The following is a 24,774-nucleotide window of genomic DNA, read 5'->3' as shown; positions in this document are numbered from 1 at the left end:
GGGATAAAGTACAACCTCGCAGCGTTTTAGGTGAAGTTATTACATTAGCCGAACGATTTAGCCTTTAAGTTGATCTAGTTCTAGGACAATTAGTTGAGTTAACAAAGAGGAGGCGTTGCATTCAAGTCCAGAAAGAGCCTGGGAGACACTTGGCGTCGGGTAAGTTGAACTCATTTCTGATAAATACAGGAGGTGTATTGTTTATTTGATTCGTCTTTAAAATCTTTGAGGATGTTTTCGTGCATATATAGGCATGCACGAGCCCTGGGTTTAATTACTGCGATAAGTCCAATGTGCCTTCGCTGCATGTTGCTGGTCAGGTGGTCCTGCAGCGACCAGACCAGACAATCCCATGAAGCGCTGCTGGGTAAGAAGGATTATGTTTAAAGTCATATGGTGTTTGTTGCACCTGCTCGTCGTGGTAATCCGGTGCAGTTTTTTTTTCTCCTTCCGATTAAACAAGTCCCTTTGCCCCACACAAGTGTCATGCTAGAGTTGGAAGTGCTTTACATGCGGCTGAATGGGTTGAACTTTGAGTTCCAAGGGCAGGGAAGCATGGTATGCGCTCTAGAAGAGGCGACGGAGACTCAAAGTGTTGAATCCTTAGAAGACTTTTACCCTTAAAACAGTTTTAATCCCTCACTGTTTTTATGGTCCGTTTTTCCCTTGGCTTCAACTGCTGAAACCAGGTTTCACCACAGACCTGCAGTGCCCCAAACATCCTCAACTCAAACACACGAATACAGTATTACAATTTCTTTCTCTCAGTAGTCTCATTTCCATTGCCGCCTCCTCATAGCTTGCAGTACAGTACAGGGATTGACTCTTAACAAAGGCGTCTTTATGGGCCACTGAAAGGGACTGTCATCAACTTTGAAATATATCTGGTATCCAAACCATACAGCACGGTTCTTTTTCTCCAGCCACTCCTCTGTGATCTAGCTCGGCACCACCTTTTAATTCTCCCTGACGGTGGGTAGCTGAGGGTGTGTTCGGGTCATATTAGTGGGGATGCAGACCTGGATGGTGGTCCCTATTGTGCCGCTGAAGAGGTGGCACACATGGCTTTTCATCTTCTGCTGACTCACAGGCTCTCCCACTTTTCTTTAGAGATAAAGCGCAAAATTGGAACGTCAAGAAGGAAGAATATGAAAGGAGTTTAATGAAATTCTTTGGCTTCCAGTGTGGCACTTTTGGCATAACCTGGAATCTGTTTGTCTTCACTTGGGTATAAGTACAGATTTCAAGCAGTGCTTTCATCCAGGAGACTTATTAACAAAGCATTCCTTCAGACATGGACGTCCCAACCTGCTGTGGTTTTTGTGAATTCGGTGATCTTTTGTTAATTCGCCTCAGGAAAATATCATATTTTCGATGGATTTTTAATATAATGCTGATTTTTCTTGTGTAACATCGTTCTACAGGGTTAATTTATGACAGGAATTCAAGTTTCACTTTATTTTGTTCATTAAAACATGGATAATTTAGTGCTCCCATCCTCACCATTTAAACTTTTTTTTCAGTGTCAGCCATGCAAGTATGTTGACAGGCTGTTTATCTTTTACATTAAATAGCCTTGAACCACATTGATCTCATTTAGGAGACACATTACTTGAAGTAAAACACCTCTCTGTATCATGCAAATGCAACGATGCCAATCAATACCCAAGCAGATTCATAGCTTTTTGTGTTCCCACCATGATGGTGCAACATACACTGTGTACTGTAAAGAGCTTTGAGGGGTTTTCTGTCTGCTTATGTGTCTGCACATTCTTCAGAGTCTGTAATCAGAGAATAATACATAAACAAACATTCATATTAAAGTGCTGCCTGTAGAATAGATTTATTGATTTCACTGTCAAGACCTTGCTGCTTAAATTTGTGAGATTCTTTATAATTTAAAATGTGTATTATGAAGTGTTTTGGTGATTTCATTAAGTGCTGAATTGTTTGGCCTATAAAATGTTAGAAACATATTCAGTTTACAGAAGATGAATAAACCAGGAAATACTCCCATTTGAGGTGACCTTTGATACATTTTGCATAAAAGTGACTTTGCCTGTCATTAACCTCAGACTGCACTGATTATAGCGTGTGGGCCTCGTGTTTATCAGTATTTCACTGACATTTCCAAGTTCCAACTTTTCTGTACTGTAACAGGCTTAGTGCTAAAGCTGTGCATGGCGCATGTCTTACAGCACCACCCATCGCGTTTCACAGCCTCTCACTGGCTCCCCGCTAACACATAAGCAGATCTGGTGGGAGTGCAGCCTGGCGTCGGTTGGTACATCGGGCTTAGCGGCGCTCGGGGGTCCACGTCGCGGGGCTGCTCGTTCAGCCTTTGTGGACATATGGCAGGGGTCTCTCAATTATCACCTTAATGACACGAGCCTCCGGTCCACGAGATCAAAGCTGGGCCGCCGCTGCAGAGACGTGTTAACCCCCTCCGCCGCCTCCCTGTGATTTAGGACTCCCACCCCTCTGGTGTTTGTTCAGAGAAAACGACTTCCACTCTGCAGCCCTGTACGAGCAGCTCCTCAGATGTGGCCTTGCTTTTCTTGCGGGTGTTCAGTTTGCGTGGAATCCGTTGGTGTTTTCTCTGTAATTTCATGTCGATGGGGTGCCGAGTTGTAATTTTAGTTTTGGCTGAACATCTGTGCATGCTTCTTTCATTTGTGCTTCTCGTGCACATTTGAGTGCTAAATATAACACTTCTTTGGCTGCTCTAACTTGAAGGGATGAACTTTTGTGTTCCCATCTTTCTGTGCGAGCGTCGCTGAGGAAACCACTCTTACTGGTTTGACTGGAGGTGAAGGGAGTTGTTACAGCTGCTCAGGTTTTAAAGTGTGGGATGAAGACCTATGTGAGCCTCAGGGACTGCCGTGTTATTACAAGATCAAATCTGCTTTGAGCTGTAGATCCACTGAAACTAAACAATTAGAGCTCCCAAAAATCCAAACCCTCCTGAGAACGCTACCAAAGTACATATTTGATGAAAGCCAAATGTGTTTAGGGAGATATCACATAAGCAGCGTGTCAGCAAAAACTTGGAAAGTCTAAAACAACAATGTCTCTGTGGAAGATTTTAAATGGAGGACCTGCTGCTTGTAATAAAAACACAAAAAGAAAAGTCAGGCTTTAGGAAATCCTCCGAGAAGATCTCCAGCGACTGGGACAGCTGCCAGGCAGCGCCGCACTGTTAGCAGAGCTTGTAGGAAGTCATTATTGAAGTGATAAACAGAATCTTTCTGAGATGGGGTGAGAAACATTTGAGTTGGTTGAGTTTGTATTCTTCATAACTGATCACAATATTATATGCTGTCAGGCTCATTAGACAGACATTGAAAGCACATTGTGTAAATTTGTGTGTGAAGATGATCATTTTAAATGCTTGATCATTACACTTCGTTAACATGAGAACTTGTTGGTTGGTTGAACAAAGTAGTCTGAACATGCAAATTAAGTTCACAGCGAACGTTTTTGGCGGTTATACAATGGACTGTCTTCATTTTATTTAGGTAGTTATCAGGGATAACACACATTAACATTAATACAGCAAACAATGGTCAGGACCAAGTGCCAGGCAACCGATGGAAACCCCAGGAAGTTATTTGTCCCGACCATCGATTGTATATAAAAGTGAACGTAGCGTCTGGGTCTGATTACGGAAGTGCCTTAAACTGTAATACCATGTAGTGGCAACCTCTAGTGGCACATAGACTCTCATTCAACTAGTCTCAGAGAATCTTCGTTTGTCTAGCTAAAGTCACTCATTGGTTTTCTGGTCGTCCATTTGAAAATAATCCCGTCATTAATTAGAAAATAGGGGTCTGTTTGATTGACACTTGCGGTGCAGTCAGGTTACGGCTATCGGTAGGCGGGACGTAGTATCACCGGCTTTCCAGTCAGATCGAGTCAGAACCACCGCTCGCTCCCGTTTGGAACGGGACGGATCACGCCGGCCAAAAATCCGAAATCGAAGCATCATGACGGCCATTCACAAACCAATGGGTGACTTGATGAACTCTGTTGCCTTGTAGGCGTGTGGAGCTGAAGTCCCTCTAGGTGGCTTCTGCAGAGGTCATGAACTTAATTAAGGGCAATTCTCGCGAGCTTGCATTTCAGCTGAGAGTCTCTTTTATCGACATTTAGGAATTACAAAAGAGCAAACGGACACGTGTGCCAAACGCCAAAGCTGACAGACTGTCGTGTAAATATATTTATATATTATTTCTTTTTGAATTATTATTTTTTTTATATAATATAAGAATATGTGCACCAAAGAAGTGTTGAGTGAACTGTTGTTTTCTTGTGACCTGAACAAGCTTTCATTTGTGGCCTCCTGAGTGTTTGCAGAATTGTTAGATGATTCATTTCTGCATGCTTCAGCTTGTGTGAGGTTTTTTTGTTGGAAAGAAAATTGTAGCGGTGAACATGAGTGAGGGAAGCTGTTGCTCTGTGTGGCTGATATTAACCCTGGCTAAACCTTGGAGTGTGCTTCACAAAGATGTTTTGTTTCCTGGTATGTTAATCCCTTTCTTTCACTCATGCTGCCTCTCAGGCACCATGTGTAGTCAGAGACAATCATGCGGGATCACAGACATTTACCATTTTCACTTTAATGTAGTTTCAATGAGAGTGACGAATTTATTGCTCATCTGATTTTTTTGTATTCATTTCTCCTGTTTGCATACTCTGTCTTATTGATACCTGCAGCACCGTTTGGATTATAGATATATAATGTTGACCTTACTTTCATAAACATGAATATTTTACTGAATCACTTCAGTAAATCACTTGTGACCACTTTCGAACATGTTGTTTCCAGTATTTTTACACCACATACAATTCTTACCAGATGTAAATGGGGCTTTTAAACGAGAGATGTTGTGAAGGAACGTCGGAGTCAGTCCTCCTTGAAGAGCTGCGTTCGACACGACTTTGTGTTTTGTGGGATGTTCCTGTGAATTGGATTAATTCCACACTAGGAAAGACGCCCTGATGAAAAGGCACACTGCTTGACGAGGCTTGCTACCAATGATTGTGTTGTGATATTAACCATAATGGAAGGAGAGGCAGTGTGGTGAAGCAAGAAACCCCACAAAACACTTAATTATCTTTCACTGCCTTACCCATGCTTCGAGGGGAAAGACGTTTGCTCACTTTCACTGGTTGTATGGACATGCGTAGAGTTTCTTTGCCTTAATGTTGGAGTCAAAACTACCACAAACAGTTGGAGTTTTAGGTAGAAATTGATGGATTAGTTGGTTTGACTGATGAATTAACACTGATTAGACGTTTGGGAAACGGTGGAGTTTGATTCCGACAGTTGTCGATGGCTGTACATTATTGCTTCGCATCGAGACTCCGTACACTCCATTGTGAACTTAAGAGAGGCGATGCACTGGCCGTCAGGAATAGAGACAACCACATATGTGGGCCAGTAGACTGTGAAAAGCTTAGCGGCTCTTTCTGTGCGCCATTCACGGTGTTCATGAGACTGTGCTGCGCAGATGTTTCAGGACTGGATTCACTCCAAGCACAACCACCAGATGAAGCTTCACTTCGTATACAGGACACATTTACTTGTGACTTAATATAATATGTCATTATTAATACGCGAGACTGAAGATACGTTTTGCTCGGCCTGAGGCATGTGAGAGAGGGGGAAGTACTGGCACACAGTTAAACTGCATTTTTCAGTGTGGACTACATCTGAAAGATGTTTTTCAGAAAATAATTCTCCACCCCATGAATAACCTCTCAACACATTATTCTGCTCATAGGGTCAGAACATGTTGACCAATCCTTTGCGGTCTCGGGGTAAACGTTGGAACAGCTGATCTGCAGGCTCACAAGTCGCATTCAAGTCACATTGATCCGTTTTCAATTTATTTCTCCCAATAAATCTATTGAATATATAACGCAACACTATCAGGCAACCACGATACAATCCATGCAGACGGGGAAGAAAAAGAAACAATCAACTGATCCTAATAATCTATGGAACTGTCTATTAAAATGGAATTGCACTCTTTAGGATCCATCTCACCCCGAGAATAGGACCGAACACTAATGAGTGCCATTTATTCAATCAGCTAATTAATCAAACATCAGACCGTCATTATTATATTAGTCTTTAAAGAAGTCACAATCGGTTAATCTTTAGTTTTAGAATGACAGTAAAAGATTTTTTTAAATCCCGCATCTGTTTTTGGCAAAACCTTAACAAAGATGAATAGTTCTGGGGATTGTGCCTCAAATGTGGTATTCTGTAAAGACATGAGGCAATAATTGAATGTTATAAAATATGTTTTAAAAACCTGTAAAAAAAAATTTACAGTTACGACATCAGCTGACCTTAAAGTGCTGTTTTGATTTGATGTGATCTGTGCATGAAGAGGCCCAACCAACATCTACATCTCCATTATTGTTTATAATTATAATTGTTCATAATCATAAAAAACATATAGGAGCCAGATTATTGCACCAGGTTGTGTTAAAAAAAAATTGATGAACAGTATTATTGGGAATTATTGGTGTAAACAACAAGGAACTACTAACCAAAAAAAAATACCATGAATGTCGATAACTTCATACACTATGAATAATTTTAGACGCTGGTCGTGATGACATTGCATTCTGTGTGGTATTAAAAATCCTACATTTAACTTGGGGAACACTTCAGAAACCCTGTTTCATGATCCGCTATGTAAGAAAAGGGGAGTCGCTGCCTGGCAGCACAGGGATTAAACCAGCGGTCTTCTGGTTCCACTCACAAAACTCCCTCCAAACGTAGAGCTTCGGTGGATCTATAGAACTGCAGAAATGATTGAGATCAGCAAAACACTCGACACTTCTCCGTCCAATATGCATGACGGAAGGAAGCGTCAAATTATAGAAACGGCTCACTTTCATCTCGTCATCATCCCGTCAGACGGACTTGTGAATGAAAGGCGCGCAGCCTGAAAACGGGAGGAGTGAAAAATCCCGCCTGTTTCTTGTACGTTAAACAGGACAAGGCAGATGCAGAGGGAATTCAGGGCTTAATTGATACTGTGATAATCCCTCAGCTATGTAGGCATGCACAGACTTTGCTCGTCAAGTCGAAGCATTCCTCAAGAAGGCAGTTTGGGAGGCGATTCAATTTAGCCAGAGCTCACCGTCGCTTAAGAGAGTTAACCAGCCGTAAACAGGTGGCCTGGTTTACCAAAAATACCATATTCTGTTATTCACCTTATATATTTCTCTTATTCAGAACCCGAGTTTCTAGAAATTGTAACACATGAAGTCGCCAAATGTTTAGTGAGTGTATAAATGTTTTCTGAACAGCGACCGCTGTGGTCCTCGGTGACAATTACAGTCTGAAATACGGTTTTATTCTTTCAAGAGTTGCACAAAACGATCAAGAGATGTAAGAGACCAAAAAAAAATGGCTCGGTGCTCAGCGGCCGCTCTTCGGTTTGAAATATGCTGCTTTGATTGTCCACCTTCACTGTGGGCGCCAGTGTGTCTTAGATGAAGTGTAGACACCGTACTGTATGTCACCACCCTTCAGTGATGACTTCAAGCATTTGTAATTATCTTCTTCACGGAGAACAGAGGCTGTCGGCAGCTTGAATTCACGTGTAGTCCGGTGAAGACCTGTGAGCTCCACATCCTGACGGCGTGCCGTATGATCATATCATGTTGATGTTTTTGATGTGGATCATTTAAGCAGGGCCGTACTCGTGTTGGAATTCCCGCTGTAGTTAAACAGTTGGTTGCCTGTACCTCGACCTGAACAGTTACTACGTCTAAACACAAAACGGCAAACTTTATTACCACTTGATTAAATTGGTTTCACTTTCTGTGGCCACCTGACAGCCTCACTGCAACAATAAGGTTTAAAGAGGTCACTGCATGCTGCCGTTCACACAGAAACAGCATGTAACACCCTGAAACCAGAAAACACCAGTTTTTCTGATTGGTTTGATTTGGTTTGATGTTGTGCAGCACTTTGGTCAACCATTGTGTTCTTTAAATGTGCTGTATAAATAGAGTTGACTTGACAGAAATGGTCAGTTTTACATTTCTGTTTCTGTACGGGTTAAAATATCAACCTCTGTCCTCATTTTGCTGTCAAGCTGCAGCTCTGTCCTGAACGTGTTGCCATAATATTGATGTCAATGTTCTTGTCTCACTATTGAAAAGTAAGCAGGTAAGTGTTTTCCCAAAGTATTGAACTATTCATTAGATGTCATCTTCCAACTTTCAAACACTGTTTTCATTAGAGCTGAAACACTGAGATTAATCAGCTACAATTATTTCAAGAACAATTCAGTCTCTGTGATTATTTGGTTTTGGTTTATTTGATTTTGACAAATCAAGCAATTTGAAGGTGACATCTTTTTGCACATCAAATGATTAATGAAGGCAATAATGGGCAGACTGATATGAAAATAATAATGAGAGGATCAGCCTTGCTTTTAATGCCGCTACTGGAACCCTTTCAGTCCACTGTAAATCACTTTAATGATTTTTTTCTTGCAATTTGCACAATTTTTCCGCAAAAGCTGTTGACGACTCCCCCAATTGAGCCGCACTTCCATGATCCTCGGCACCACAGAGAGCTGCTGAATGTGCCTCCTGCCAGGGATGCCACTGTTTACGGCTGAGAGAACCGCAGAGCCTCGGCCCACTAGTCACCGGGCTGCTCATATTACAGCCTCCCTCACTGGCTGGTATTGTCAGGTTACAATGTGTGTGTGCTCGGTGTCCGTGCGGCCGCGCTGCGATTGGCTCACCGCTCCGCCGTGTGAGGCAGCGGCGGGTGACGTCTCCGTGTTAATCTCTCGGTTCTCTGCGGTGGTACCGGGTGCTGTCTGTGAGTTGCAGCCGAGCGAAATGCACTCGCGACATAACTTTGAGGCCTTTTAAGACATGAGGAAGGTGAGTGCAAAATATGTGGAGTTAAAGGCAGTTCCTGATACGAGTGCTGCATCGTTTTCTGTAGGCGCCTTCGTTTCGAGAGTTAAACTGGTTTCATATAATCTGCTGATGCCAAGACTGTTGGGTTTTAATCATAGTTTGCATGCCGCCACCGAACGTTACAATGAACTTTTATCTCTATGCGGAAGATAACGGCGCACTTCCAGTAAACACAATCACTCACTGTGTAGATTACTCTTCGTGTTCTGAATGAGTCACCTTTTGACTGTATTTTTACACCAGTATTAGTCTTCTGGTTGGTTTTTGGAGTATTCCAGTTATATTATCCATGTTTCTAAAAAGCCAGGTCAGCTCTTATCCTAGTTTAGAGAAAACTGGATATGGTACATGGAGAGCTCCAACAGAAACCTGGATACAGTGTGATGGAAACGGTGCACACATTATTGGGGACCTGGATCCTGCTAGAATCATACATTGATTAGAAATAACATTAAAACCCTGAACGGTGAAGCATTAAGTATCATCCAACAGCCCAAAAACATATCATCAATGTTCAATTCTTATTCAATCTGATCAAAAGATGTGTTGATTTATTTAAATGGTCATTTTGTAGACTGTACTTTGTGTTGCTGTTGAGCTCTACTCGGTGATATTTTGTCTGTCCCATTTAAATAAATTGAGCTGACTATGTATTAGAAATCTCTCTCAGTACAAGCCAGTACAGATCAACAGCATTACAAGTTACAGCTTCCCAAATGACCATTATGTTTTCTAATATTCCTTGTAAATGTCATTCATGCCGTACCTTTAATCACGGCTGTGTGATTCTGGATAAAATGAGGATCTCGATTTTTTGTTTTTTCTTGCTTAAAATGGAGACCGCAATTCTCTCATGATTCTTTTTTTTCAATATGAATGTTTTTTCTTCTTATTTACCTGATAACATTAGAAAACACTGCAAAACATGCATGCCTGGGGGGGTTGGGGGGGGGGGGTTCTGTTGTGTCTACAGCTGCTGCTCTACACATTCCTGGTGAAGACCCAATCACTCTGACCTAAAGGCCGGCTGGGGCTCCACCTTTTTGTCTGGCATGTGCAGCTGTCCTAAAATTAATATGTTGTGTTCTCTTTAATAAGACACGGGCTGATATGACTTGTTTTAGGGGGCTTTTAATACCTCACCCGTCTGTTGTGGTTTGACCTGTTTGGTCCGTTTCATTTTGGCGCTGGTGCCGACTAAATCTGAACGAGACCAACTTTTTCCGGAAGCCTCGGTCTGGTGCCATGCACGCCGATGCTGTTTATTTGTGGTGTGCAAACGAAGGCGATTAACTCGCAAGGTCTTGTGGTACTAGATTTGTGGTTTTAGTGAAACTGCTAGTATTACTTCCCGGTAATATTACTGTAAAAGATGTCTCTCTTCTTCTTTTCTGTATCTGCCCTGTGATGATCTGTATCATCATTTGTGGCGTCAGTGACGTGCAGCGTGACCAGCATGCCGGCAGTCTCCAGATTTATATTTCCCCACATTGGTCCATGTTGTGTTTATGATGCAGGACTGTCCAGTAAATGAGCACCTGTCAGTCCATAAGACTTTGTGTTTACGCCTCATTGGATCTTTGCATAAATCACTGATAGAGTATACGGAGTGAGCAGGACACCCCTCCGACTCCCCAGTCGTCCCCGTCCACCATGATTACAGAGAGACGTCTGTAAAACCCATGTGTGCATTGAGCTGCACAACATGGATGCAAACACGGAGGCTACAAAAGCAATTTTTATATTGATGTGAGTGAGCACCGTTATTGATTCCATTTCTTAATAGATATCCATGATTTAAAAAAAAAAGAAAAAAAAAAGTGAGCACAAAACACAACTAAAAGGCATTAATGTATTATTTGTTACCTGTTTTGACCAAAGGAACTGAGCTACAGACATCTGACCACTGATGTGCCTGCGTGAGAGGAGAATACAAGTCAGTGCCATTCTGTCAAATATCCCAAAAACTAAATATATAGAATATAATAAGTAGCAGGGGAGTTTTAATTGCTTTGCACTGGTGTCGCGTTGACAGCCCGTGGTCACCAGTGTGTAGTTGAAGAACTGGTGCTGTGATGAGGGACTGAAAACTACGGCTCATCCACACCACACATGCATTATTCTAACGGAACCGGCAGACCAGCTGTCCTCCTGCTGCGTATCAGGTCACTTTATATCAGATATTCTGTACTTGTAAGCTGACGACTGTGAAAGAAAGTTTACGTACGTTTTACATCCTTGTAGAAGTAATTAGCTGGACTCTCGGGAAGATTTACGTGGCATCGCATCTTGCGGTTTAAAACTGTTGGCAGCCAAGACGGCAAACCTCCACTTTGAAAGATACATGGTAACATCAGTTCACGTCGAGATAAGGATGAGTGCAACGCGTTATCGTTGCACCCTCCGCACCAGTTTAAGAAACTTTACTCCATTAAAGTAAATGTGTGACTTCCACCGGTCATGTGACGAACCTGTGGGAAGTGACTACAGTCGGGTGAAGACGAAGTGGCTCCGAAGCGGTCCACAGATTGGACACAAAGCTGCTCTCCAGCGAGCCGGCTTTCATAAAACCTGTCTGTGGACACATGACACATGCCTTTGATTTTTGTGTATAAACATCTTCCTGCAGAAGGTCGGGCGTTTCTCAGTAAACTGTTGAACTGCAGCAGTAAATTATTTCCTCTTGTGGTCAGTGGGGCTTTGTTTACAGTGGAGATTGACTCCCTGGTGACACCATTGATCTTATCTGCTCTGGTTAAAGCTTCTGTGCTCATAAAGGCCTGCTGTCAGCACACCACATGTGGAGCACTTTAATATGAGGCTGCGTTTACAGGAGCCTGTAGTTCAGCAGGACACGTTGATCAGTGAGAAGACACTCATGTGATCTGTAATCACAACATATTGTACATGTTTGTGTAATGATTCTTTGTTTTATTTTTTATGAAGCTTTTTGTCAATACTTCTGTATTGGCTTTTCAATTCAATTCAATTTTATTTATATAGCACCAAATCACAACATAGGTTATTTCATGGCACTTAACACATTAAAGTCCTTACAGAAGAACTTTACAATATTACACAGAGAAACCCAACAATTCAACAATTCCCACATAAGCTAGGAGGGAAAAAACTCCTCCTTTAAGGGAGAAAAACCTCCAACAGAGGGAAGAAAAACTCCCTTTAACAGGAAGAAACCTCCGACAAAATCAGACTCAGAGGTGGTCGGCCATCTGCCTCGACCGGTTGAGGTGAGAGGAGAGCAGAGAGAGAAAAGGACAGCATAGAGATATAAGAGAAGAACTGTTGGTAGAGACGGCAAGCGCAGAGCAGAGACATGCAGCTCCATGACGGGACATCTGCAAAAGAAAGAACAGAAACTACACGAGCGAGGGAACTGAATGGAGACAACAGACAATAAGAAAAAACTATGGGAGAGAAAAAGATGGTGAGGTATGAGTCAGTTAAAGAGTAGGAGGAAAGAAAAGAAGCTCAGCATGTAACGAGGTCCCCCAGCAGCCTCGGCCCATAACAGCATAACTAAGGGTTGGCTCAGGTCTACCTGAGCCAGCCCTAACTATAGGCTTTATCAAAAAGGAACGTTTTGAGTCTAATCTTAAAGCTAGAGAGGGTTTCTGCCCCTCCAACACAAACTGGGAGCTGGTTCCACAGGGGAGGAGCCTGAAAACTGAAGCTCCGCCTCCCATTCTACTTCTGGAAACTCTAGGAACCACAAGTAGACCAGCGTACTGAGAGAGAAGTGCTCTGCTAGGATTATATGGTTCTATAAGATCTCTAAGATATGATGGAGCCTGGTCATGTAGGGCTTTGTAAGTCATCAAGGGAATTTTAAATGCTATTCTTGATTTCACAAGAAGCCAATGAAGAGAAGCTAAAACTGGAGAAATATGATCTCTCTTGTTAAATCCCGTCATTACTCTTGCTGCAGCATTTTGGATCAGCTGCAGGTTTTTAATGAGTAATTTGGACATCCTAACAGCAAGGAATTACAATAATCTAGCCTAGAAGTAACAAACGCATGAATGAGTGTTTCTGTGTCACGCTGAGGAAGGATTTTCCTGATTTTATTAATATTACGTAGATGAAAGAAGGCAGTTCTGGAGATTTGCTTTATATGGTGGCTAAAGAACAAATCCTCATCAAAGATGACTCCAAGGCTTTGAAGTATGAAAGTGTGTTGTTGCATTCCTGAATGATGTCCGTAGTGTTTGGCGCTGTGACTTTAGTCCTCATCACGGTGCTGTGGTGGAGTCAGCTTGACAATAGCCCGGCATCCTCTCGGGTTTCAGTTTCCACAAAGTGAGGGGCAGATCACCACGGCAACGCCGTCCACATGTTCCCTGACCTATCCCATGATCCTCTCTAAGGAGTGGGGAGCACAAGGTGGCTTCAGGTGCCTGAAGGTTGGGGCTGTCGGGCATTCATCAGGCCGAGACAAGTTCTCACAAGAAGTTTCTTGGTTCTATCAGGTTTCCATTAGTGCATTTGGCTCAAAAGTTATTTTTTTTTTCAATTCTGAGACGAGAGCTGTGTGGTGGGATGAATTATATTGTGATAATATAACTACACCATAAACATGTGAATAGATAACTTAAACAGAATCACTCTGAGAGGGGAAGATGACTGATTTACTGATCAGGAAACCGTTTTGGTGATATAATGTTTTCACTGAATTATAGCTTTTATCTTGTTGTTTTAAATTGTTCTTGATTAGCACGTTTTTTTGAGCAGTAAATCTTTTACTGCATCTGTCACCCCAGCAGTCATGATCAGCCACTGAACGTTTTATATATTCCACCTCATGAGTCTTGCACAGTTACAGTAGGTTGTGGATGGGCATAAAAAACTGGCATACATTATCACCAGACAAGTTTAACAGGCTGCTGCAAGTCAGCCTGTTTTGTTTATTCAAATTGGAGATAGTGCTGTTATTTTAATAACTCATCTGGTTTTAACATTTCATGTTGAGATACTGTGACAGAACAGATATGAATTCCCAAAATATAATGAACTATATAAATTAAAACAAGATTTATGAAATTAATAATTGTATTTATATGGACTGTACCTCTTAACACTCCAAATAAACTAAGCAGCTTCTCCCTTTCATTATTACCTCAGCTACCAAAAAGACGTTGCCGGGCAAACCAGCTGCTTTTCTGTTGCTGCTTTTCCCTTAGTTTTCCCAGCTAACAGGAGCTTGTTCGTTAGCGGGGCCTGGGAAGTCGGGGCAGGCAACATGGCCCTGAAATAATTTCATAATATTTCTCTGGTAAAGCCTCTTTACCAATCCAAAACGTAAGTAAATAAAGGCACCTCGAAAATAAGATGAAAATATATAATATTCATTTTAAAGCACATTAATCTGTTGAAGTGGGAGTTCGACTCACTGCTTTAAATACACACCCGAAAAAACAGTTTTAGCTAAAAAAAACACATGACTTTTCATGAGCTGAATCATCTTGACAGCACTGCAAAAAAAAAAAAAAAAAAAAAAAAATAGGATCCCCTCTGAATCATTCCCAAAGGTGACATTAAAAATTCTCTGAATACCCGGAGAGTTAATCCCTTTGTTTTGGTGGAGGTGGAGGTCCTCTGGGCGAGCAGAGGGCCGCCATAATGCCACAGTGTTTCTAGTGGAATGTTACAGCTATTGTCCACCGAGATGACTCCCACTGGGAAGACAGCCCTCTCCCCTCCTCCCCCCAGCCCTCCAGCCCCTCACTGCCAGCACAAAACAATGTGCTGCATTATACCTATGAAGGCATGCTTCTGTTTTTGTAGCCTATGACCCTGTAACCGCGAGCTCGGCCCAAGATAATGAAAAGGATGACACGGAAGTCGTTAGTTAGTCCCACAGTTATTACAGCTTCATCTGCTCCGGGACGGCTGGGAGTCCCAGCTTTTATTTATTTATTTTTTTTAAACGCGGAGCCTAAACATACAGTGGGGAAATGTTTTCATAACTGTCAGCAGTAAGGAAAAATAGTTGAAAAAATATCATTTCAACCAATGTCTTCAATTTATTGTGGTATTTTTATATCTTGAGAGCTGAACACAATTTTTGGTATTATTTTATTTATCTGGCAATCATTTTCCACGTTGATTTCATGTAGTATTTAGAAAACACAACCTTTCCAAGGTCTCCTAACAAAAAACCACAAACCCCCAAATATTCCATTTAAAAGAGGAAAATGCCAGCCAATATTTCGTATTTCTTTCAATGATATAAAAGATGTATTAAATACCAAAATAGTTTAATGAATAATTCTATTTTGATTCATTTATTTTTGAATCAATCATTTGACTTTAGGATTGACTTGAAGGATTTATTTTCCATCTATCTTCCAGATTGTTTCTGTAAAATTACACATTGTTAAAAGAAATTAAGATGAGAAGTTAACAGGAACTCTACGGTTGTAATGACATAACCTGAGAATGTATGTAATCCTGCTGTAAACCTTGAAATGCAGTCGAAACTTGTTTGTTCTTCTGGGAAACTGCTTCCAAAATAGTTAAAACCAGTTTTCATGTTCGTGTTTCTGTTGTCTATCTTCACCTGAAGCAGCTTCGGCCTCTCGCCGAGCCAAACACACATTTTCTGTTTTTAACGACTTCCTGACGCTGTTGAAGTTTACTGTATGACGACAGCGAGTCTCTTTGTTGTTGTTCTCAGAGTATGGAAACAGGCCGAGAGTCTGTCAGGCTGTCGGCGTGGCTTTGTGTTTGATACAGTGTTTTCCATGTGTACATGCAGGCTCGGTATCACAATGTACTACAGAGTAAAACAAGATGGTCAGATTTAAATGTTTTTTTTTCTCATTTTAATCCAGACTGCTTCAAGGGCAGAAAGGAGACTTGTTTCAAAAGTTGTATTTATCTGATGTGGGTAATGGCATTGTGTCTGAATCTGGCTTGTTCTCTCTTTTTGTTCTTGTATTTCCTTGTCGTTGCCCCCAATGGGAATAAATTATACTTTCAAATTTGGTAATGAAGTGGCGTGCAGACATCTTAAAGCTCTGTCAATAAAGATGCTGCTAACAGGGAGAGAGGAAGAGAAGGGATTCCTTTGGGAAGATGTCTGCGCCTCATTACTACTGTCGTTCCCCCAAAACACCCCTCTTCTTTTCCAATCACACCTTTTTATCTCCCTCTCTGAGTGGAACAAATCACTTCGCTCATGGGATTAGTCCTCACTCTGTGCCGCTCTCCCTCTCTTGTCTGCCTTCTTCTCTTGATTCAATCCTTGAGTTCCTCTTTTTTTTTTTTTTTTCTGGAAAGCATGAATGGTCCATTTCAGTGAAAAGTTTTAAAGAGGGAAAATTGTGGATTAATGAGGACTAAACGGAGGATTTTACTGCTTCAGTCTTTTGTTTGGTCTTTGTTGTTAAAACCTCTGCTGCTGTGATCTTATGGAGAAGTTGATCCATGTTCAAAATGCCGTCTTTTTGTGCCACTCAAGGCCAAATAAACGTTTTCATCACCAGGCGTCCCGGAGACTGAGCGGTGATTAAAAACCAGCCCACAGATTAGCGTGCTTGAGATCCTTGATGACAAATGACGGTGAAGCCAGTTAATCAGGCCTACCCACTGATGTCACCACATTAAGCAGTACGTTGCTGACCTCTCCATGATAAACAATGAGGCCAGCTGAGAACACACTGAGCCGATCACAAAAGGCAGCACGGTCGGGGCCAGCTGGGGACGAGGTGCTCAACAGATGGACATGAATATGTTTTACATTTAAATGTGATGTTTCTCTCCTTTTATACAGACCATCATGCAATTATAGCAACAGCGACTACAGCAAACGCACTGCAAAGCCGGGTTCCTTTGTAGAAGAAGCTGTGCTAGAAGCTCAGTGATGGAAGCACTCGGCTCTCTGAGGGAGCAGAATATGAAGCTGTGCAGACATTGATCGTTTTGATGCCGTTTCTTTTACTTTGGCTTTCGTCTCATGATTGCAATACAGTTTTTTTTTTAAATGCAGGGAACAAAAAGCAGGAGGAAAATGAAGAACCATTTGAAACTGTTGTTTAGTGTCCTTCTCTCCTACTTGTGATTTAGCATGACTTTAATGTGCGTTGTTTGCACAGAGTTGTTGCCTTCTGCTGGTGTCTCATTGACGTTCAGATTTTTATCAAACGGAACGACCGACTGCTTTGCGAAGCCGAGCGGATTAATGACTCGGATAGCACATCGAGTGGAAAACGCTGTTGGAGGAGGCGGTTTGATGCTCGCCTGGCGGTTGAAAGCCTCTCGGTCAGGTGTCTTTTGTTCCCAGGACCTGGACCATGGCACAGCTGGGACTGCAGCCCCTGGAGAGTAAAGACAAAAATAGGCTCCTGAGGAAGTCCTGAATGATGGGTTTTAAAAGCAAGCTCCATAAAAACATAGTCTGATTGAAATGTAAAATTAGATTTGTAATGTTTTTCAGAAATTTGGTTGTAAAGGCTCTGTAATGGTAATCCCGGTTTTTCATGGGCGATTTCGATTCCTTTATTTAGATGTTTAAAAAAAAAAAAAAAAAAAAATGGGGGTGGAGGTGGTTAAAGAGGCAAACATGGGGAGAAAAAGGCCCTTCATGATGTGCTTGTGAGCAATACACAATGTTGTACTACTGCTGCTGTGTGCACTGTAGCTGAAACTACATTAAGAGAGTATCATTGAGTTGTTCAGGTCTTACAGATGTAGGAAAAAAACTGGATAACAGGGACAGCAAGTAAAAGGTGACTAAAAACATGCAGCTGCTATTTAAGAAGTGTCAGTTTAGTTCACATGGAATTTCAAACTGTGTTCAAAAGTTTTCATTTGGAGTATGTGGGAGGCTTAAATACCACAATGCACCTTCCTGAAATCACAAGAAAGCAGGTTCAACTTAACTTTCAGTTGGTGTAAATCCAACGTTAATCATTAACATGTTTCAATATAACGCCTGTAAACCTCACTGTGGGCTCCCTCTGTGTTCATATACAAGATACATATAGAACTAGTCATCCTGTCTTAATTAGAAGATCAGTTTTAACACATTTTTTTTAAGCATAACTTAATACAATATTTTTTTTTAAATTGCCTATTAAAGTATTTTATACTTCATGGTCATGTTGTCTAATATCTATCTGTATTCTTGCAAATATTCATCCAGTACACCAGATCATTGCTTCAGTTATTACAGTTTTCCAACATGGCACATCATTCATGGTGATGAAAACATGTCCAAACGTACTACTCTAAAGAGCATCCTCGTGAGCGAAGTGACCTAAAGCCCCGACTATAAAATACTATAAAATACCATATAAAAGGCTACATGCAGGTTTCATGCTTGTGTGACAACTTGCTACTAAAGGACGTTTCCCACGTGCAGCTTTTGATGATTGTGGGTACCAGAGCCCACAGAGCTGCATCTCTATATATTAGTGGGACAACAGCACCACACCTCCCCATCCCCTGGCAGCCATCCAGCACTGTGTGACTCATTAACACCATAATTGGTCCAGCAGCTCAAGTGTTTGGGGCGAGCTGAACAAAAACAAAACTCTCTAATCAATGCAGATGAGGTTCCCTGGCTCCAAAAACATTCCTGACATAGTTATCTGTTCAACCAGCACGATGTCGGCGTCGCCGACACATTAACACAACAGCACAGAATCAGTTGTGTGTGAAGGTGAAAATGTGGACTGATCCTGTTGTTAAATGAAAAACAACAGTTTACTTGTCAAGTTTTTTTCCCCAGTGTTTTTGGACTGTTGGTTTTAGAATCAGTCTGGTGTGTGTTGGCTTGCTTCCTCCCCTTCATGCTGTCATCAGTTTAATTAGCTTGTTCTTCATTGTCAGGCTGCTGTCAGAGGAGAAGGGCAGCCGAGGATGCAGCTCTGGAGCTCATTGGTCCGTCTCCAAAAGGTCAGCAGAGTGGGCTCGCTTGGCACAAAAGCAAACATGGGAGCACTTAAGATGTGGAATTTCTCCCACAATGCCTCCGAGCCAGCTGACAACACGAGGGAACGCTTCGGGGGCGGACACTCTCTCTCCGGAGCTCCAGACTTCATCTGACCATTGACGCTCTCGTGTATTTAAAATTCTTTTTGTTGGCTTTTGTTAAAGAAATGTGAAAGCTGGATTGTTCCTCTGTGTGATGGATGGCCTCATTCTCTCCGTTTTATTAAACCAGAGAGGACGGTCGGGCGCACTATTTGTTTTTATTTAGCTCCCCTTGGACCGCGTGTTAGCAGCTTACATCCATGTTTGTGAGATATGCAAGTTTATTTAAGAGTTAGAAAACATGAGGTCAGGGCTCGGTCATGTAGCCTGGCTGCTCCGACTGTCGCTCACAGCTTCAGTTTTTAATTCGCTGTGAATAAAGTCCGGACACGCTGTGCGTATTAACGTTTGCACAGCAACTCTGAAGGGTGGACTAATCAGCGTTGGTGGTAAAGTGCGTTCGTCGTGAGAGTGACGAGCACCGTGTTAACATTTTTCAGCTTTCGGTGAACGGAAAAAAACAAAAACACTGTACGTTTCATTTTGCACGACTTTGGTTTTGCATGGTGTCCTGTTGAGGAGGGTGCCCCTGCACCGGGCTGTGACTGGCAGGTGGTGTTCAACGGCCCATAGCTCCCCTCCGCCTTTGTGACTCCACTCAAGAGCTAAACAAATAAGTGGCTCCAGCCTGTCCTTGGTCAAGTGCAGAGAAGGGCATGTGTGGGGGAGGAGGACGCGGGGGGGATTTAGGGGAAGGGGATGGATAAAGGGAGAGGGTTGCTTCAAAATAGCCCAAACCACACCGGTGAAGTGATTCAGGGAGAGGAGGATGATGAGGGAGAGAAGAAACAGGAGAAGATGCACAGAGACGGAATGTGAATGTTTCTGAACACGTGATTCTGCTGCTGTTTGGGGAAAAAACAGGTCAAAAACTCAACTCGTTGTCGGTAAGAGATGCTGAAGATGTTTGTTGGTTCCCCCAGAGAGCGTCTGAACTCTTTTGAAGGAAGACTGATGAGGAAAGCAGAGGTTAAAAAGTCACTAATGTCCAGTTACATGTTAAAGACCGGGAAACTGAAATTATTGGTTATTTTAATCTGTTTGCTTATTTTGGAATTTGGGGTTAAATCTTTGAATCAGACAGATTGTTTTCGTGATGAAGCTAGCCTTTCAGATGTGATGATTTTATAATCATTGTACATTACTGTGTCTCTGGGGTTTGAACAAAAAACATTTATTAACCACATTCATCCATGAAGAAAATATTCATCAATCTATTCAATATGGAAGCAATAAATCTTCCGTCTGAATATGGACCCCAGTGTGTAGATCAATTCACACATTTTACTTATGATGATATTTGAAACATGTATTACCAACATCCACTTTTCCACTGCTGCTGTTGTCGGGAGTTAAACATTTTTGGAGCCTCATGCTGGCTGGAGCTGAGGCATGTTTTGTCCTCTAGGGGGCGGTGTTGTCAGCAGAAGGACTGTGTGTGTGTGTGTGTGTGTGTGTGTGTGTGTGTGTGTGTGTGTGTGTGTGTGTGTGTGTGTGTGTGTGTGTGTGTGTGTGTGTGTGTGTGTGTGTGTGTGTGTGGATTATTCCTCTTAAATCTTTGCTCAGAGAAACTTCATGCAGCAGTAACCTGAACAGGCTGTGTGTAAAGCTTCCAGTGTCGGTCGTAAAGGGAGAACTTCTCCTTCCCTTGTCGGATATTTGAGGAACGACGAGCGAGAAAGATAAAAACAGTCCTTGTATGTCTGAAGACCGAATATATCCTCAATCTAGCAGCAGCAGCAGGCGATCTGTTGCTGTAAGACGCGGCAGTAAGTGATACATCGAGAGGTTGTTTTGGTGAAAGGGATCTTTAGCTCATTCAGGACTTCCTCCCAAAAAATGGCTCCTGGTGCTGCAAACCTGCACCTGTGGGTTTTTTTGTTTTTTTTTCTCCCTTTACAAACAAATGAAGTGTTATTAAATCAAATAAGCTGAAGGCTAAATCTGATTGAAGCAATTCAAGATGAGACAAATTGGCAAAACTTAAAGTTGTAGCCTGTCAGACGCAGCTGATAGAAAGAAGCTGCAGGCAGAAAAGTTCATCTGGAGTAATCAATCTTGGGTGCAGAGCTGGAGTGCATCCGCCACATTTCTATCCCAAGCAGGCTGTCATGCAGCAGAAAGAGCAAATGTCAGAGTAAATCGCACAGCCCCGTCTGCAGAGAGCTCGCGCACAGATACTCTGGAATCCAGCCGTCTGTGATACTTTTGAAATCATTTTTCCTTTCACGTTTTTGATTTGAAGCTTCATTTTAAGTCGTTCAAACCTTGCTGAGGTGGCACTTTGTCTTCAGATGGAGGGAGGATCCTGCTAAGCTTGCTGCTATTCTGTTTGAATTTGACGGCCAGGCACCAAATTCTTAGGAGGGGACACTGAACCTCTGGAAAGCAGCTGTCAAGATAAATCCCTGAACCAGATAACGCGCATTCCTGAAATGGAGAGACGGCAATCGAAGACACTTTTCTCAAAATGTGCTCTCCTCTATGGTTTTACCAAGTTGGAGGCTTAGAGGACAGATACCAGACATGCGTGTGGACTAGTCTTCTTAGAAACTGCTGCATGTAGTAACAGCAGCTGAATGGTGTTGAAATATGCAACTGGTTGCAATGAAAATAAAAAACACTGTCTGAGTGTCAGCTTTTTGCAAGCTTGGTTTTTGTTTCTATAATTACTGGGGGTGTGATAATATACCCAGTTATTTGACTCTAAACCAATAAAAATAATGATCCATTAACTGCTGAATATAAAAGCACATTTACGCGTCGTGGTGTTAATTTGCTCTGTTGAGTATCGCAGGATCTGAATGTGTCTGACCGGCTCTGCTACGAGTGTCGGCTCATCACAGTGCGTTGTGATTGGAGTGTTTTGTTACCACGGCACCTGAAGGCTGCCGGCGTTGCCTTCAATGCCAACCTGCTGCATCACCAGAAATGATTCTCTACAAGATATGAACCACCTGAGTAAATGACTGCTTATTTTCCCTTCTCAGACTCAGACATTTTACAAACCTACCTCAACCGTTGCCACATTTTTACATGAAGTATTTGAAAGGCTGCTGGACTTTTAAAAGAGTTCAATATGGTGTGGATTTAAAGTTCAGCTGGATTTAGATTCCTTCTGCATGTGTCTAACAGATGGGTCAACCTGACTCTCTGTAATTTTAAATCCTCTTTCCAGAAGCCAGAAGTTTTGCGCTCAAATCGTCTGATTTTGAGGTCTGTTGCCATCTTAAATAACAAGGATCTATTTTCAAGCATCTGTTTCCCGATGCATGCTGTACACACTTTCTGAAAGCAATAAAATGACATAGAAATCAGTCAGGGATGAAGGACAGTTGAGAACATAATGACTGGAGTGTATAATTCCCTTTGATTTCCATGATTACAGTGTTAATTAAGCTGTTGTACTTGAATACTGTGTTTATCCTCATGATGAGGCCTCCGGCTGCACCAGAGGAAGAAGAGCAGGCAGCTGAAAGTGATGGCAGCAGGGCTGACTGAAGGCTGACTCATTACCTTTCTCTAGATTAGGATTTAAATGTTGTCCTTTTTGGCCCTCTTTGGTTATTTTGAACACTTTGCGTGAACATTTGAACTCTTGGTGTCCATCTTTCACCAGTTTCTGCAGATTCAGCGCTTTCCTTTTGAGATTACTGCAGTTTGTGGTTGATGCACATTACTGTTTGATACAGCAGAGTAGTTACTACAGGCCATTACTTTTGTTTTTGCTTTAATATCAAGGCGATCACTCACCAATAGGCCTTCAACAAGCTGTGTTCCTGTGGGCGTGTCTGTTTGATTGACAGGTGTGCGGTGCAGTCAGGTTTCAGCTCAGTGGGTGGACCGTAGTGTCGCCGGGTTTCCAAACTGATGGAGTCGGATCGAGCACTCGTTCCTCCCCCGCTCGTCCAAACGTGGTCACCACCGGCTCCAAACCGCTCCGAACCAACAAGATGGCGGCGGTCAGAGTCCGAACTGGAGACTTCCCAACAGCAGTTCACAAACCAACGGGTGACGTCACGGTTGGCTGCTGCTTGGGCTCACTCAGTAGCTGGTCCTTTTGTCCCTTTTATTGATGGTGTGAAAAAGTTTGACGAGCCGGTGCCGCCGGTGTAAAAAGTCAGTCTGGAGCCCCGAATGTTCCCGATGAAACGATCGGTCGTCATGTTCGGCCCCGACGCCTTCGGCCCTTCAGACGGGGATATTTTTATGCCGGCTTAAATATGTCCCACTTTGTCCCACAACAATAACAAAAGATCTTCAGTTTATGGTGATATAAGACAGACAAGAAGCTGATATTCTCATATAAGAAGTTTGAGTTGATACAATGACAATTAGCTAATTACTTTTCTGCAAAAACAAGGGAATTTCATATTTATTGTTTTGAGCTAATTACTGTGATCGTGCTCCCACACATACCCAAGATCTTTATATTTTCTAAACATCAGCATGGTGCCATTGTCATTGGGCGCATGTTAGCATTTAGCTCAAAACACCATCTAGTTTTACTCTTTGTACTACGAAGTTTAATCCACTGAGCTTTTATACTTTTCCAGTGCCTTGAAAAGTGAGTTTTATTTGCATGTTATTATGGGCTGAGCGGTAACGCAGGCAACAGCCCTCGTTTCAGTGAGCGCCATCTTTGAGTCCAGTTGTCCTCAACGCACCCGTGGTAGAGCCTCATTGAACTGCTGGCATGGCCGTAGACGCTCAGCCTTGTTTTACGCTGCCGTTAAACTATCCTCTCTCCGATGAGCTGCGTCTGACTTTGCTTGTATTCACTGTAACTATCGAGCAGACGATTGTATGTTGACGACAGATCTGGAGCGCTGCTTGGGAAAAAAAACAAACGCTTCCTTTGGGGATGGGAAGTTTTTACTTTTAACCAGATGTGGCTGGGAGCGTTTTCTTTAGTTTTCTGTCTCTGAACTTGTGACTTCTCAGGAAAATGCCACCCTCTGAATGAAAGGATTGTGTCTCCGACTTTATGAGTCTTGACGGTAGACTCATAAAGTCGGAGACACAATCCTTTCATTCCTGTAAGTTCCTCCCTCTTCTGCTCGTATAATTGGAAGGCTTCGAGGCCGGCTTCCAGAGTTCAGCGGGCTCACGCAGGACCTCAAAGGGAAAGGAGCCGTCGGACGGCAGCAGCCGGGGTCAGCGCTGCGGCCAGCGCTGCCAAACGGTAGAGAACGTCATTGTCAAGGCGTCTGGCCTCCTCACCCGCCCCGCGTCTTCTCCGCAGTCGGCACAGCGGCTTCTCCTCCAAAGCTTCAAAGGCATTTCCTAATGAGGGCCAGATGCTGAGCCGGGACGACAAGTAGCCACTGCTTGTTCTGCAATAATCCACATTCACACACATGTACACATGCGCTCTCTGTATGTTCATGCCAGCGCAGAAACACACATTTCTCTCTTTAGTTTAACTCTGGTTGTGTTTTTCTATTCTTGCAAGAAGGATGCTTTTACTTCCTGCTGAGCACACAGTTCATGTGTTTGTGTTTTGTGTTCCTGAGCTCCTTCTGATGTTCTTAATAAAAACATCCCAGTTTGTCTCGAGGCTTTTTCCCTCCATTAAAGCTTCAGCTTCTGCTTTTATTAGGGGAAAAATAACCCCGTTGAATATTCAGCGCGGCGGGTTTGCGGCCTCCACGGCCCTCCGGTAACTTCTCGTGCTGTTTACTGTTGACCCGCAAGTTACAAAACCGGGAACTTTTTGTTTTTTTCACAGTGGAAAATGTGAACTGT

General features: G+C 42.6%; 1 protein-coding gene and 1 long non-coding RNA gene across 2 annotated transcripts in view; one reads left to right on the top strand and one right to left on the bottom strand.

Annotated features, from left to right (window-relative positions):
- The window catches only part of kank1a (KN motif and ankyrin repeat domains 1a), a 55,986-nt gene continuing 31,212 nt past the window's right edge, over positions 1 to 24,774 (top strand). The window contains exon 1 of the mRNA XM_069705987.1: positions 1 to 159. The gene's annotated coding sequence lies outside the window, so the exon portion shown is untranslated. The remainder of the gene's footprint in view (positions 160 to 24,774) is intronic.
- The window catches only part of LOC138625223 (uncharacterized), a 417,346-nt gene continuing 404,710 nt past the window's right edge, over positions 12,139 to 24,774 (bottom strand). The window contains exon 3 of the long non-coding RNA XR_011311223.1: positions 12,139 to 12,165. This is a non-coding gene — a long non-coding RNA (uncharacterized lncRNA). The remainder of the gene's footprint in view (positions 12,166 to 24,774) is intronic.

The sequence above is a fragment of the Brachyistius frenatus genome, unplaced genomic scaffold (assembly GCF_029030835.1).
Source record: "Brachyistius frenatus isolate BFR_SWC_R1_liver_20210118 unplaced genomic scaffold, ASM2903083v1 Contig_60, whole genome shotgun sequence".
NCBI lineage: Eukaryota > Metazoa > Chordata > Actinopteri > Embiotocidae > Brachyistius > Brachyistius frenatus.
Note: the sequence above shows the minus strand (reverse complement) of the source record. Positions and strands in the feature narration are given on the sequence as shown.